A 16,160-nucleotide genomic window follows, 5' to 3' on the forward strand; every position below is an offset into this window, starting at 1 on the left:
CAAAACTATCTTTATTGAAATTTATTGTAAATTTTCTTAGTGATGAGATTTTGTTTACTGTACTGTACACTTTCTGTAAAGGCACCCTTTCTACATGTCAATCTTTTGCTGAAATAACTCCTTTGAAATACTAATGAATCAATCTGCTAATGTTTACCTAAGAACTTCATATTTCTGAGTTATAGAAAAAGATTTACTTTAAGCCAAGGAAAGTTGTAGCCATTGAACATGGTTAGATCACATGCAATATTTAACATATCATCTACAATACTGTGCTTCCCCTGATAAAGGACACTCTAACCCTTTCTTAATGAAGGAAATTCTTTACATCAAAAGTTTGGAGAAGCCATTTAATAAACCTAATGATACTCCTAATAGAAAATGGGGTGCCCTTAAAAAGATAGCTAGAGAGCATTTGATTTCCCTGACTGCTAATAATTTTTTAAAAATATCAGTCTAGTTAGTGATGCCATACTGATTGATATATCTACTCTAGATGAGATTCATAAAAGCACTAAGATCCTCAAGGATTTATAAGAAATTAAATTGTGCTACGCGTAAATTAAACACTTTACTCTCTGGAAAATAAAATCTCTCAGATGGGATGCTAAAATAATCCAATTATGAAAGGCAGGCAGAATTACCTGCTTTTTTAAATTAAAAACAAGAAAAAATGTATGATCTCAGAATAAATTCCATAAAAGATAAATTTGGAAATGAGAAATTGAAGACACGCTGATGATGAGCTGAAGACTGCCAGTAATATCTTTTGTACCTCCTAGTGAAAAAAAAAGATCTAAGTAAGACATTTTAAGCAAATACACAAGTGAATAAAGTGCTTGTGACAGATAATTTTGTATTGTCATGACAGCTCCTAAATGTACCTATTGACAAACTTACCCACTGCCTTTGTTAAATATGGAAAATTTAATTCTACCTTGAATTTCAAGTTTGATCATATAAACTAAGGTGACTGAAGACAGGGCTAAATGGGAAGTAAAATATGCTGAGATGGTGTCTGCTTTGTCTGACTTACTTCTCCAGTGTTTCTTAGAGAGGGGAAGAAAACCAACAGCTGATCTGAACTCTCACTTTTCAGATTCAATGTTGACCCTTTCTGACAGCATGAACAAAGCAAGCCTTGATTCATTACTGAGGGCTTGTGGTGACTCCTAGAATTTTCATCTGGATTGCAATAATGCAGTGTATGTTCTATTAAAGTCCAGATAAACAGAAATAAATAGATATCAAGGCTTGTTTCCTGCCACCTCAAATCTCCTGTACAAGTGTTATCTAAAAGTCTTACTTTTGGGCTAAATGTTTTCTTTCCTGGATTGTAAACACCATTTAAATAAACTAAACCAGTCCAGACAAAAAAAGCCTAGTAGCACTACCAAAGCACTTAATCTTCTCCATTGTATTAAACAACAAATGCTATAGTGGAAATAACATGGTGAAAGAAAAGTACTGGGATGGATGTGTTTACAACTATTGAATAGTAGCAGTTAAAATATCTCCTTCCAGGCATCCAGTTATTCTTGGACATGCTCCTGCTATATTGAAAGGTAGCAGTGAAATCACCAAGTCTATTTTTGGCTAACATTCTTTCTTGTCTAATTAAAAAACAAGTTTCCTGTGGTCTGGTCAATCTCAAGTTAGCAGAAGACTGTGCAGTGTTTCACACTGATGAGACCTCATAGAGAAAATTATGTTTGAATTTAAAACTTTACATAGATACGAATATATGTATATATATATGCATGTGTGTGTAGACCCATCTGATTTAGCAACCCTGAAATGGTAGTGTGTTTGAAATTGATGATTTTTAGGGTTGCTTCCAACCTAAAACATTGTATGAATCTATACTTCTATGATATACATATAGCTATATGATAATATATATATATATATATATATTATTCACATGGAATAAGGATGAACATAGATGATGTGTGTATTTTATTTGTCCTGGTAAGGTACAAACACTTTTAAATATAGTTTCTTGTCTTTCTTTTTACTATAAACTATATAACATAGGTCCTTTGAACCACAATTTCACCCTCTGTGGACAGCTTTCCTAATTACTGGTTCATCTCTTCCTTAGAATGATGAGAAGTAATCTCCCAGTCCATGTATTCTTCACTCTTTTCAAAAATACAGAAAATACAGTTTAAAATATACCCTTGAGCAACCTTTAAAAAGGATAGAAATATTCTTGTTCAGAAATATATAAAGGTTCCAGTGCTTCCATCTTTTTCCTTTCCAATATTCTACTTACATTTTTATTACAGCTGCCATGTTTATCAGTATGCATATGCTTCAGATTTTCATGGTAATGCTTGGATTCATCAACTTTAATCACTTCACTTTAACTTCAGAGGATTTATGCACACTCATGAATGAACTGGTGGGTTTTGTGTATCAGCTTTATGCTTCTTACTATCATCCCAATTCACAAGGAAAACTTGCAGAGGTCTAAGAGAAGCCAGGTGCACTCATGCATATAAACAGTGCAAATTTCTTATGCTCTTACAAGCTATGAAACCTTCAGGCTTGCCCTTGGATTTAATGCACTGTCAATACAATAACGCTTGTGAATTTTTTTTATACTTCTGCAGAGGTCACTCAGGAATAACCAGGTCCTGTACTGGAAAGGTGAATGCAAAATTTCTTTGCAGAGTCATTTACTAAATGTATACCTAAGAATAACAAATAAAAATAATGCCTTTAGAAGTAGAAGTTTCTCTAACATAATTACTTGAAACTTAGAAAAGTGCTTGTAAACATGGCCTAACCACTTGTAATATATGTTAATTAAAATGGATGTGCTTTTCATTATGTCTATCTAACATTTTTATGGACGTTTACAGACATAAATTCAGTATCACAACAAAGTGTGTATCATAAAAACTGTTGAATTTCATTATTACTGCTTATATTACAATAATGTGCTTTGTGAGAGTGTAGATCAGAGCCCAGTAGTATCACATGCTTTGAAAATGATGATATGGGTAATATCTTGATAGACAGATGGGTCAGTTGTTCACTGTATTAATGCACTCACTGCTCATCTCTGTCTTTTCTGTTGTTTTCCTTTCTGCCTCAGAACTGATGTAAGAGATCTAGGGGAAGTTCAGATCAAGATTATGTGTATGTTGGATGGAGTTGTGGATTGGCTTTCACTGGTGGACGACCTAAGCTGGTCAGGCCAGGAAAAGAGTTTTCTCAGCAGTTCTCCACATATCTTTGACCTCTAAACCACAGACATTTAAATTCTTCACACAGTAGGTGGTCATGAATTGGAATTCTGTACTGTGAGATATTTGGGACATTAAAAGTTAATGTGGGTTTGCTGACATATTGGATGTAGTCCTGGAAGAGAAACACATGCAGGATGCAAATATGAGGAGATCAGTCACTGAGACAGAAATCATTGGGAAAATATTCTGAGGAAATGTTACCACAAGTTTCCTCTATCCATATTATTCTGTTGTGAGCAGTGGAAAAAATAAGATATTAAAAGAGGTGGTCTTTTTTTGTGATAGTATAATAGGTCTCACCTATATGATGCAAGGACTGGTTTAGACTGGATGGCTCACCTGCACATGAATAAAATTAGATGTGACAGTTTTTCTTGTAGTCATACATTCAGCACAATGGATATTAAGGGCTACGCATTATTCAGCTTTATTCAAATAAACACCTGCAATAGAGGTAATATAGAGAAAAGGATAAAAAATGTATTCAGTTTCTACTTGTCCACTTGACAATAGCAACCCCAACAAGTTGTCATGAATAAATTCAGGTGCTTTACTTTACTTCATATTAAAGACTCTGAGCTACCTCACACTTTCTTTGTACAGAGAGCCACATGGCTTGTTCCAGGATAAAAGAGTGATTTCAGGAAGCTGTTGTATGTATAAATCCACACCTTGCCTCATTTCATAAGCTATGCATACCATCCTAGCTAAGAGAGAGCTTTCCCATTCATAGCAAGAAAAATGATACATTTAAGTTATTCTGAAGACTTCAGAGGAAACTTTTTGAATTTCCTTCCTAACCTGCAGTTTGAAATATTACATATTCAATTATGTACTGGAATCTATAATACATATTTCCCAACCTGAAATGGAAAGGAAGCAATCTGAATTTATATCCTGATCAGGCACACATATTAGGGAAAGCACTCTGAATAAATCATGAGAGTTTTCCAGATTGCATTTTATGCCAACCCTGTTACTGTGTTTGTAATGTTTGGTTACTGTAATCAAAGTTCTGTTAATATTCATAATAAGGTAAAAAATGAGCCATAAATGTCCTTGGACCAGAATAATTCTTTTCCCACTCTGAGATAAAACGTTTAAAAGCAATGATTTAACCAGTTAATGTACAAATCTCTTGTAATAGGACAATTGTTAAAAGTAACATACAAAGTGGAATTTCTTGTTTTAAAGTAAGACATGCTACATGAGCTGCATGTCCCATAAGGGATCTTAGATGATAAATGTTAATTAATTTGACTGTAGGCAAACTAATTGTCTATTATTTTAATTTGGGGCTGTTTTGCTTTAAAAACAACAACAGCAGCAACAACAAAACTAGCAAATAATGATTTGGAAGAAATACAGTGACTCATTTTCACTGAGAACACAGAGTTCCCTCTGACAGCGGCTATTAAAAAGATTTAATGAAATCACCAGGACTTGTTTGAAGCTGGTCTAGGTACATTTTTATACTCAATCTGCACATCAATATTAATTTCTTAACACAGATGGAGGTTTTATTGGTACCCAAGGAAGTAGAAAAACAGATTACTGAAATTTCAAGTTACAGACAGAGCACAAAGCCAGTGGAGTCAAGTGTGAAATTAGAGCTATGAAACAACAGGAATATGAAAATGCAGTAAATAAATATATAAAATAAGGAAGCCAATTGTAAGCATCTTACTTTCCACCTCAGCAAAAATTTATTTCAGTGACACCCATCTGCTTTGCCACATTAAAGGTCTGCCAGTCATATCATTACAGATTTTCTGCAATGTGTTGATTAAAACCGATTTCACATAAGAATCAACACTGCACAATTCCCAAGATTTTTGACAACTTTTGTTTAACATAAAATCTGAGGTCTGTTCGATCAAGCATTGCAATGGATTGCCAAGAATGGTGTCGGAATACGCATCCTGGGAGCTATTGGTAATAGGTGAGCATTTGGACTGGATGATCTTTTAGGTCTTTTCCATCCTTGGTGAGTCTGTGATCCCTCTGGGTTTAGAAGAGATGTCTAAATGGCACATGATTTAGTGAAATATACTGAAAGTGATAAGAAAGACTCTGCTCTGTTGTAAGTAGTAGTAATATCATTAAGTAGTTTATAACAACCTGAAAAAAACCTAAAGAGGAAAAAGAGGACAAATAACAAGTTTCTTCAAAATTTATCTGCATCAACCAACCAGCCATTCAGTCAATAGAAGGGAAACAATATAGGTTGAAATAAATCAGAAATTTGGTGTTGTTTTTACATGAAATGTTGTGGGGAAATATTGCTTGATTAAAACCTGTTTTCATAAAATAATTTATACTAACAGTGTCCTCTTGTAGTAGATGGACCAAAATGCCCAAGAGGTTTGTGAAGTATTCCTAAAAGGCAAAGATGGTAAAAACTCTCACCTACAACAGCTATTCCACTCAAGGTGTCAGACATAGTAAAGTCTGTGGACAAGCAAACGTGGTGATGTTCCATGCGATGATATTTACTAATGCAGTAAGTCTAGGATATCACCACATGTAGCCAAAAAATCTTGTGTAGGAAAAAAATACAAGGCAGCAAATAGTATTATTATGTATTAGTGGGAAGGATCTTGTGACTGAGTAAGCTTCCAGATAGAACTATTTATGCAAGGCAAAATAGGAAAATGTAAAAACAACAATAAGAGAAAGTTCAAAATGCAATTGTTGTAGAGAGGATCACACAGCAGCAGTTATGTTGGCATTGCCTGTGGCAAGTGAACAATCCTGATCCTGAATCCTAACTTCTTGAAAGTCAGATTGATGGACATGAAGGAGTTTGGTGGCAGTTCCTTTTTCCATGTTTCCCATTCTCCCTCTGCTCCAATTTTGTGTATATGCTTTGAGATACTGTGGCCCTGTTTACAATTATATCTGCTGAGTGAATCTGTTTTTTTGAGAATGTTTTTCCTTGAGTTTCATTGTGTCAGTAAGATCTGAGAATCAGCTGTAAAATGAAAATCTCTATCATTTGAGGTACGACTCTTTGTGTCTTCTTTCACGAGGACTCTCTAATTAATATTGTCTTTAAAAACAAATTACTTTTAAAGATTTAATTAACACAGAGTACTGACATTTTTAGGTTTAAGCTAAACCTGTTTCATCATTAAATACTTTCATCCTTCTTTGTTCTTTCTCTCTTTTTGCAGTTTCTACTTGACAATAGCATTGGTTTGCTTCTTCAGTTTAATAAAGGCAATCTATAGCAGATGAAGATCCATGTGCCCCTCTAAGTATGTTTTATGTCTAAAGAAAGTACATTAAATTTCATAATCACATTTGATTTTATTTTTTACTTTTAATTATTTTTTCCAATTTTCTGTGCTTTTCTTTTCTGTGCTTTTCTTTTCTTTTCTTTTCTTTTCTTTTCTTTTCTTTTCTTTTCTTTTCTTTTCTTTTCTTTTCTTTTCTTTTCTTTTCTTTTCTTTTCTTTTCTTTTCTTTTCTTTTCTTTTCTTTTCTTTTCTTTTCTTTTCTTTTCTTTTCTCTTCTGCTAAACCTCCTCCTACATTCTCCCTCGTCTTCAGACTCATTCTAACACTTCTTTTCTAGCTTTCTAGAGAAAAAAGTTTTTGGTTTAGCACTGTTCTCACAAATTCAGCAACTTTCAATGGTCATTAAGATTTCAAAATCGATCAGATCAGCCTCAATATGCCAAAGTCAGCTAAAAAGGGCTAAAAAGATGGTGAAGGGTCTGGAGGGCAGTATGAAGAGCAGATGAGTTCCCCTGGTGTGCTCAGCCCAGAGGAGAGGAGCTGAAGGGAGGTTTCATGGATGCTGCATCTCCTCACAGGGAGTGGAAGGGCAGCACTGAGCTCTGCTCTCTGTGGCATCGACAGAGCCAAGGGAAGGGCATGGAGCTGTCAGGGGAGGGGCAGATGGCGGTGAGGGAAAGGGTCTGCACCAGAGGGCAGTGGGCATAGAACAGCCTGCACAGGGCAGTGGGCACCATCTTGAGCTTCCAGTGTTAAAGAATTGTCAGGACAATGCTCTCAGAAATAGGGTTTAGATTTTGGGTGGTCTTGTGTGGAGCCGGTGGTTGGAGGCAATGATCTTTAGGCCTTGAATGCCTCCAAGGATGGAGCATACACAACCTCCTTGGGGAACTGTGGGAATACAAGAAAAGCTGTTCAGAGCAGCAGCTGTGGAGCAAGATAAACAGCATGAGAACCAAGGACACCTCTGGAAGGTGAAGAAAGGACTCAAACTCTGATTGGATATGTGCCTGCATGGACAGTTGAAAAGTGTTTTGTAGAATGCTTTGTTGACATGTAAAGGTGGTTGGGAAAGTTGTAAGGGCGGATGGGAAAGTTAGAAAACAAAAACTTGTGAACGTATATAAGGGATGTGAGAACTTGTAATAAACAATTTGGATCATTCACATCTGAGTCCGTGCCTTAAACACTGCAGGCAACCTGTTCCAGTACATCATCACCCTCTGTGTGAAAAACTTCCTCCTAATTTCTAACCTAAAACTCCCCTGTCTCAGTTTAAAACCATCATCCCTCTTGTCCTATCACTATCCACCCCTGTAAAGAGCCATTCCCTCTCCTGTTTATATGCTCCCTTCAAGTACTGGGAGGCCGCAATGAGATCTCCCCAGAGCTTTCTCTTCTCCAAGCTAAACAAGCCCAGTTCCCTCAACCTTTCCTCGTAGGAGAGGTGCTCCAGCCCTCTGATCATCTTAGTGGTCCTCCTCTGGACATGCTCCAAGAGCTCCATGTCTTTCTGGGTCTGGGGGTCCCAGGACTGGATGCAGTAGGGACCTCACAAGAGCTGAATAGAGGGGGACTTGTTCCCCTGAAAGCTTTCATTAGATAATTAAAAACTATTTCCCAACTATTTCCCAACTATTAAAAACTATTTTCCAAGTGCTATTTCTCCCAAGTGATATTTCTGTACTTCTATCTCTGATGTTGCTCTCATTTTTATTCTTAGCCTGAGTAAACTTGCCACTCATCTCATACACCACAGCACCCTATCACACACTGATGACATCCTTCTCTTCCACAGGTATTTTTCATTTTGAACTGTGACATATTCTGCTTCCTTTGGCCAGGTTGCTGTGGTCTGTTCCCTCCACATGGCTCCCTTCCAACCAGGCATTTTCGTTCTCTCTCTGCATTGCATTCCATTAGAAATAAGCTGGGCATTAGTTTCTGTCCTCTGACAGGCTTCTTCTGCTTATTACTTTGTCTCCGACCTTTTGCTTGACCGTATTTGTTCTGAACTAGTGATTGACATCATTTGGAGCCTTTCCCCAAGCAGCTTTGCTGTCCTTACTCCTAAGATGCATTTCTCCAGGGTGAAATCTTTCTCTCAGCTGTCTCTCCAGTCATGTAAGGTCAGACATCCTACAGCCCAACCTGTCAATTAATGAAGCATCTCTAATGTTTCCAAATTTAAATCTAGAAGTTGGAGTTTCAATTTCCTTCATTTACTTTTGGTCTTGGAATGAAACTAACTAGTCATATCTCTTTAAAATCTTACATCGTCAGCCATAAGAGGCACTGGATACTCCTCATTTTTGCCGATCACCACCCCATTCATTTTTGTTGCTTTGCACCCATGATTATTGAGGGCTCATATTTGAAAATAGAAGTAGGTAGTGCTTCTTGGAATCTATCTATCTGAGCAGTTTTAGTTTGCTGCATTTGTCAGTTCTCATTTTTTTCCCCATTCAGCCTCATTAAGTGGACATTGCCACGACGTTTATAAATGGTGTGGCTGTAAAATGAAAAGGCACCACATTTTTAAACACATTAGTTACTTGTTAAAACAATTTTTTAAAGACATTCATACTCACCATGGTACATACCAGCTATGTTCACACTACCAAACACTTATTTTCTGCAACTTCTGTTCTTGCCCCAGCTTCCACTTGGGTGATTACATGGAAATAGTTCAAAAAGTAAAGCATTTCGTATGAAGGATTTGCTCTGCATTCAAATATTCTTTCTGTTATTAGAAAATCATTCAATTCAGAATTTCATTTTAGTCAGTGTCATTTCATTACAGTTAATCACATCCCACATTGCTACTAAATTATTCTGTCACTCTTAATTTCCAGCACATTTCATTGTTGTTATTTAGGATATGTGCTGTGTAGTGGCAGTGCCATGCAGTTTTCACAAGGTAGGTCAGGTACTGGGGAGCAAACCTAATGTCTTAATAAAACACTCTGATGCAAGTATCATCCTTAATAAATTCATTCAGGCTCTTAGGGAAATGGATCAACACGTACTTTATAGCCCATATTACGGAAATGAAGATATGAGACAAGGAATAATGGCCTAAAAGTTGAATATTGGAAGCTCCATACAAAGATGTGGAAGAACTTTATGATAATGCTTAGAGAGCAATGAAACAGGTGGCCCAGAGAGATTGTGGAGTCTCCCTCTACGGAGATTATTCAAGACCCGTCTGTTCACCTGTGCAACCTACTATAGAATGCCAGCTTTGGCAGGAGAGTTGGACTTGATGATCTTTCCAAACTCTGCAACTCTCAAAGAAAGATGCTGATGTGGGCTTACATGTCGGGCATAATATACAAATAACAGCAGACTAATTTTGGGGTGCGTAAGATTTTCATTTGAATTTGGGGTGAAGGGAGGATGTTATTGGATGTTGCTGTATGGAACTAAAAGGAACTGGAAGAAGCAGGACTTATAGGCTCTGTCAGTGCCTTTCTTCAAGCAAATCATCATTTGAGTTCTATTTCTGGCTTAATCACTCACCTTACACATCACTTTTCACAACATATTTCACCTTTCTGTGACAGTTATTCTCCTATCCTTGGTCTGTCCTGTCCACATAGACTGTAAACTATGCAGGACATTATAAATTTACACTGTAAATAATGAAATTCAGTGTTCAGCCTGTCTGCCAGTTGTAGTCTTTTCATTCAGTGCATGCAGAAGTAAAGCATGCTGTCTTCTTTGCTGTGTTTCAATGCAGTAGTATTAAAAATAAGTCACAGTTGCACGTAACATTAATTGTGAATGTTGTAATTAGAAATTACATGTTCTGTTTGTACTAAAAGCCATGAATGTTGTGATAAGATAGGTTGTGTTCATGTGTTCCCGCAAACGTTTTTGAACACAGATATATTAATTTTCTAAATAGGTCAAATCTGTACATCCTTTTGAAGTGATTTTGATAAGTATTCCACCCTGCTCAGTGTGTCGCACCTAAGCAGAAAGAGGCAGTGCCTCACGGTACTGAAAACGATATGCAAACAAGAAGCAACAGCTACTCCAGGTAGACCTGTCCTACACTAGAGGATGCAAAACTTTGAGCTGACAATCCAGCACTAAAAGCACAACCTAGATTGTGTCACAAGATAAAGGCAGGATCGAAAACACTATTCTTTTCAATCCTTGCAGTAATAAAATGGTACTAAGAAGGAATTCATGTTTCTATCAGATTTGGTCTGAAATATCATTTTTTTCTTCCCTAAGTATTACGAAATTTGAGTCCTGAAAAAAATAAGAACAAGAAATGGTGTATGATTAAAGGAAGAGATGTGTGTTACCTTTCAGATTATTTTTGCAATAACAACAAATAATACAACCTATGACAGAGGAGGTCACTACTTAATGGAAAAAAGTACATGATTATTGATCAAAAGCATCTTCCAGCTTCAGTGTACCACATTTACAACCTGGGCAACCCTGTTCACAGCAGGAGCTTGGAGCTCAATGACCTTTTAGGTCCCTTCCAACCTAAGCCATACTATGATTTTATTATTCTATGTACAGTGGAGTGTTTCTTAAGACAAAATGAGAGCAAGGGCTGAAGAAATCTGAGTTGACAGTGTTCTTACACCTGGAAATGTGTTTTTTTTCTCCATCACAGCCATCTCATCTTTATGACTCTCTGCCCTCTTTCTTTCCTACAATATCATAAAATGATATTGGGTGGTCACAGACCACAAGTAGAATTCTCACAGCTGCAAGGAGTGACTGTAAGTGTCCATGCCTCTGTCATTTACTGGCAATTGGCACCAAACTGCAGCAACAAGCTTCATGACTAACACTTTCAACACTCTTTCTCATTGGTAGATAAGTGATGCATTCAGCCACCTTCCTTGTCTGTCTTGAGGAAATGGAATTTCCTTTGCATCCATGTGTAAAAAAGACTCAGGAAGGAGGTAATAAAGAGAAGAGAAACCAGCATGCTGGGTGGCCTAAAGATGTCATTGCCCCAGTGTTGGTTGTTTTGTGGCTGTGACAGTGTGCTGTCCCACACATCTTTTGTTTCCTGTTCCTGCAGTGGAAGGGGAACTGCCAATGGTTGTCTTAACTATGAGATATTAAAAACATATATTTTTGAGGTACATTACTGATATTCAGTTTCTGGATACCAAAGCCATTAAAAATTTCCATCCTAGCAAAATGTTTCCAAAAATATCCCATGATCTCAGAGAAGCTGTGGATGCCCCATGGCTGTATGGAGTCCTGGGCAGTCTGATCTGATGGGTGACAACCAGCCCACAGAAGGGAAGTTGGAACAGGATGGGCTTTAAAGTCTTTCCCAACCCAAAATGTTCTGTGATTCTAGGATTCTACAGTCTCTCTAGAGTCGACAGTATTGTCCTCCAGAGCATGGTTCAAAAGACACAGAGGACTTTGACTATTGAAATCTGAAGTTGGACAGTGATAATGCTCGTTGTGTCTGCCTTCTGCTAAGAATTATAGTTTTGAGCAAATTCTGCAGACTCAGGGACATCTGTCTTAGCTACAATTGCATTATAGCACAAATATGGTTTTCTTTGCTGTTATAGTGTCTTAGTATGTCGTGCCCAAGTGATGCTCTGAGGGTTTGTCATTTGACACTGGTGACCTCTGTGAGGACAGAACCTATTCCGGAATTGCTCCATGAGCTATTCTTTTGATGGGCTTTCTCACTGTCAATCTTGTGGCTTTGTTTCAATCTAGCCTGAAAGTTCAGGTTATTACAAACACTGCAAGTAAGTCAGAGCATGCAGCATGAAAAATACATGTGCATGCCCCAGCATAGTACAACAGTAAATGTATGATGTGCTCAGCAGTCTTACAGCAAAATATTTGTTGCCTAAAAGCAAATAATGCTGAGCACTCCACTTCTCCTAGATAAACCTTGCAATTTCTCTTATGCTAAATCTTTTGCTCTTACTCTGTCATTGACACTGGCTGGCCTAATCAGCTCAGGACACATTTTAACTCCATTGCAGACAATTCAATCAGACCAATGGCAGCTCTTTTCAAGTCCACGTTTCTTGCATGACAAAGACACTAAAAAATGCACTGCAGAGCCACCATGTCAAGGAGGAAAAGCCTGGACTTGATTTCCATCAAAAGCATTCTGCCCAAGTGAATAAACAAACAAATCAAGCACTCCATATTCACAAGATGCAACCTGTGAGGGAAGATTTCATATGCTGCATAGTTTCATTCTGGTGAAGAAAACAGAAAACAATGGCAGAAGCAAAGACAAGAAGGGAGCCAAAAAGGGAAACTATTCTGCTAAGAGTAATTTGCATGTCTCTGCCACTTTTATCTAAGTATTTTAATGCTTTCTGTCTGCTTTAGAAGTGTCAACATCCCCCAGTGAAGAAAATGATTTAGTGCTATTTTTACAGATTAAAACTGAGGTGAAATTCTAAAAAAAAGAGGTTGAAACTGCTGAAGAGTTACATGAGAAACTAGAAGCATACTAGGAAATGTAGTGAGGTGTCTTTTCTTCCATTTATTTTTCTGTTTATTATTGTTGTTGTTGTTATTGCTCTATGTTTGTTTCTTTGTTTTAAATGTGTTAAACTTCACCAGAACCTATATGTGTAAAGATTCAGAAAGATTCTTTGTTCTGTCTTCTCACTGCTCTGCTGAGAGATGTTGGACTGAATCCAGTCTTCTGCATTTCATAGGCATAAGTGCTTAATCTCCCAGAGAGCCATGCATGATAGCAACATGGACACCTGATTAACATTATACATCTTACATCATACCAATTGAATCTCCTAGCTTAAGTCAAATGACATTGCATTTGCTTTGGTCAAAGTGTTTTTGTAGGATGTATTGAATGTAGAATTACAGAATCATGGAATCATAGAATCATAGAATTTCTTGGGTTAGAAGGGACCTCAAGGATCATGAATTTCCAGCCCCCCCCCCAACCTCCCACCCCTTCCCCGCCATAGGCAGGGCCACCAACCTCCTCAATTAATACTAGACCATCCTGCCCAGGGCCCCATCCAACCTGGCCTTGAACACTTCCAGGAACAGGGCATCCACAACCTTTCTGGGAAGCCTGTTCCACCACCTCACCACTCTCATGGTAAAGAACTTCCCCCTGATATCCAACCTAAATCTTCTTCCTCCCTTCAATTTCAAAACACAGATTAGTTCACAGGTGAGTTAAAAGGTGTTTTCCTAGAGCCATCAAAAAATGGTGGAGATGGATTAGGAGTGAACAGGGTAACATGTTGTTAACCTACGTGCTACAGCTGTTAGTAGAACTGTCCTATAAACAGAAGTAGAAAGGTAACCTGGTTCACATTCATCTAGGAGTGAAGAGGGACATATGTTAAGTGATATTAATCACTGAGCAATTGATTTAGGATTTGGATTGTTACCAGAGCTATGTTTCTATTGACTCTAAGCTGGCTGATTTCATATATGGTCTAACATAGCATGCTCTCAGGATTCACTTTACATTGTCAAACTTACTTGTGTGCAGCCATTTTTGTAGAGATAACTAGCAGTCTCCTTTCTGGTTCAGTAGAGTTATTGTATGTTGTGATGGAGACACTTTACATGATTGGTGGGGTGATACCATTTTTGTAACTACGGTTGGTTCTTCTTGTTGGTAAGTTTTACATTTTATGCAACCTGCATTCGGCAAATAAAAATCACAGACACTGTAACCTAAAACCTGAAAGCAAAGTTGATACATGACCTGTAATCCTGTATCTTTGAAGAGATTTTTCATGCAAACTCATTAGATTTTTACTTTTTATTTTAAATCAGATTGGATTTGTTGTCTTCTTTTTTTAGAAGATTTCAACAAAAGAAACAAACAAACTCAGCTTTATTATAAATGCTGTTCTCAAATGACCATATTCTTCTGCAATCTCATAGGGAATGAGCTCTGTATTTTAGAAGCCTTTGTGGAAAATCTGATATGTTCTTATGATACACCTGTCAAAGTAGGTTACTTTTCACAAGTATGCACTACTAATAAGTTGTTTTTATTAGCACGATCCTGATAACATCAACATTTCAAATCAGCTGGATCAGAAAATTGACATTAATAACATGCATGTTTTACATTAAAAATAAATGAATCAAAAAAGAATTGTGCTAAAAACAGTCAGACACGTACTTGTTTTCATGGCTTGATCTCCCTTAACACAGTGGATAGTTTCCTATTCAGATTGATCAAGTGCTACACCACTTCCTAGACAGAAATAATTGTAAAACCTATCACAAAGGAGTCCTTGGCATTTCTTCTGCAGAAAATCCCAACTTTAAGGAAAAAGATTTTCCCAGTACTCTGTGCCTATTGACATATATTTTCTTCCATTGCCTGTTAACCACTACAACTGAATAATTATTTCTAGTTCCAGTAACTGTGTTCCTCTTTGGAAAGAAGACTTTTTGAATTTTTTTATTGTTATGTTGAATTTTATTATTGTTATTAGTTTTAAATAGCATCTCAGAGGGCTTCTATGGTATCTGAGTAGCCCATACAGCTAGTCTAAATGTCTCACAGGTTTTCAGCTCATCCTGTATCAAATTTTTGCACTGCCATAGTTTGCTGCAGAGTGCTAACCAAACCCTGTCCTTTCAGCAAATATTCTTGCATGTTCTAAGAACTCAAATTGAAATGGGGGACTGATATTTTTTATGTTGAGCTCTGACCTTAGGGAGCACTGGAATTACCAATGTTAATCATTCCACTCTCCAGGAAACACACCAAGCATATAGTGAAGGTAAAATGGGCTTCTTTCAGATATGAGTGACCAGGTCATGAGTGGTCTGCATAGGCAAGAGGTTTGATTGATCTCCTATATTTGTCAGTGGTGAATTCCTATTGATATTGTACATAGGTTTTCACTGTTTTGGTACCAATTTTTCAGTGTTGTCTTGATGTCCTTATGTCAGAAGAGGGCTTTGTGATGATATGTAAAGCTTATCCTATAATTCATAAATAAACTTTATTTTAGACCTACTAGTTGCTTTTTGCAAAGACATTGTACAAAAATTCTCATAGGTCATAAGAAATGATAGTTTTGAAGCTTAAGACTCTCTGCATAAGATGTGTGTGACTGAGTACCTAAAGATCCTATTGAAGTTTTTTAAAAGTCAAGATCTTTCTTTTGAATAGAAGAAGGTATTTCATCTAGCAAGTTTTTCATTAATGAAGAATTATTTTCATTACAAAATATAAACCTAAATAATCTTGGTATCTTTTCTGACTTGCCAAATTTAAGTTGCAGTATTTCTGTACACAGATATTGACTGTAGTCAGAAATGAGGACTATGACAGTTGTTATTACTGTACAAATCTCCCTAGAAAAGTGCATAGAGGATAATATGGTTCTTTTAGAACAAACTAAGAGCATAACCAATGTTAGTACTCTGCATGTCAAAGCAACAAATAATGTTTGGCATCTAATATAGCAATACCAATATCTTCGACACAAGCTGAATGGAGATATGTAATAGCTTTCTTGCTCCATGCTGAATGAGAAAGGTAAAAATGTTGCCTTGCCTGGATAGCTTGGGATGTTATTTACTATACTTTTCTTGGGTGGAATAAACAAATTTTTGTCTTGGAAAAGAAAGATTTAAAAACTATTTGCTTGGCAACCAGTGACAGCTTTTGCAAA

This window comes from Coturnix japonica, chromosome 1 (assembly GCF_054131305.1).
Source record: "Coturnix japonica strain WE chromosome 1, WE-NBRP24, whole genome shotgun sequence".
Lineage (NCBI taxonomy): Eukaryota > Metazoa > Chordata > Aves > Galliformes > Phasianidae > Coturnix > Coturnix japonica.